Here is a 1527-nt window from a genome sequence, read left to right as displayed (position 1 = left end):
AGCGTGCAATCCGGCCGATTTTCATTAACGAAAGCAACTCGATTATCGGCTCGGATTGCCGGCACTTTCGATTCGAGGAGAGCCGACATCTCGGAGCAGTCCAATTAAGATTTCTCCAAGGAGAGCGGCCAACCCTCTCCGCCACCCCTTACGGGGCAATCTCTGCCGGTCGATCTCTGCCGGTCGAAAGAAAGACAGACGAAGGAAAGTAGGGAGGAAGCGAAAGGAAGGATAAACGAATCAGGAAATACCCTTCGCCGGAGTAAATCTGTCGTCGAGGGCAAGCGTTTATCGCCGAGGATATAGAAATCGTGCGTCGACGTGAATTCGATAAATATAGAAACCGTCCAAGGTTTTACACCAGATGTAACGTTTCTGCTTCCGTTTTTCCTCTTCGCCGCTTCGAATCAACACCCCTTGTCGCTTTTTTTTCCCCTTCTTCTTCTCCCAACACATTTCTGTTCGAGAGGTTTATAAATCCCTCTCTCTCTCTCTCTCTCTTGGCCGATTTCACTGACGGTTCGAGCTGGTGAATTTAATTGGAAGATGCCGGAAAATGGCTCGCTAAGAGCCGGAAAATCGCGGCTATTTATAGATGAGTCGAGACGGTGAGGGAAAATCGCTCCACCAAAGCGATCCATTATTAGATAAGCCTCGCTTCCGAGTGCCTATTCGACGATCGAACGTTAAACGAACCAGGCTCCTTGCTCGATCCGCGAAATTCTCTGCCGACTCTTCTCGCCGTGGGATATTGCACGAGCGTTTCGAATTTTCTTATTGGAAGAATTATAATCGTTTCGAATTAAAATCTTCTCGACTTTTTTCCCTCGATTAATCCTTTTAAGACGTTCCATCGTAAGATTATATGTTCGAGTAATATCGCAGTAAACAATTATTACGGTGTATCCAATAATGTACAGGGTTACAGGATATCGGAAAATTGAGAAAAAAAAGTAAGTTCTTCGTCCAGATCCTGTTAATGGACTTGTCGGACTTTATTAATAAAAGTCAGATTAAAGGTCTGGCGAGTAAAGAAAGGCTCGCTATAAACTCTCTCTTTACTTTGTTAATAATCAAACGTAATATCTTCACGGTATAATCTTTTCTTTTATTACACGGTAATTTCAATCACTATATATATATATATACGACTTTTCTAACTTCCTTAAGGAATAAATTTCACACAAATCTTTCCTTAATTTTTCACGAGAATAAAATAATCCTGAGAATTCCCTTTTTTTCTCCTTTCAAAAAAATATACGAAATGTTTCTCAAACATCTTTACGCACAAACTTAACGCACGTATATCGTCCTTTCAACGATAAAATGTACCTTATTTATACATTCCTTTTCTTCCATTCAAAATCTCTCTGTCCTTTAATTAGTACATATTTCACTTCGCATGGGCGTTATAAACAACTCCCTATCCTCCCCCCCTCCTCCTCCTCCGACAATAAACCGTGCCCCATTCATACGTTCTTCTTTTCATCGTCGCGCGCACGAGCCGAAATAAATTCTCATAAGCGC

Source organism: Apis dorsata, unplaced genomic scaffold, assembly GCF_000469605.1.
Source record: "Apis dorsata unplaced genomic scaffold, Apis dorsata 1.3 scaffold_330, whole genome shotgun sequence".
NCBI classification, from domain to species: domain Eukaryota; kingdom Metazoa; phylum Arthropoda; class Insecta; order Hymenoptera; family Apidae; genus Apis; species Apis dorsata.
Note: the sequence above shows the minus strand (reverse complement) of the source record.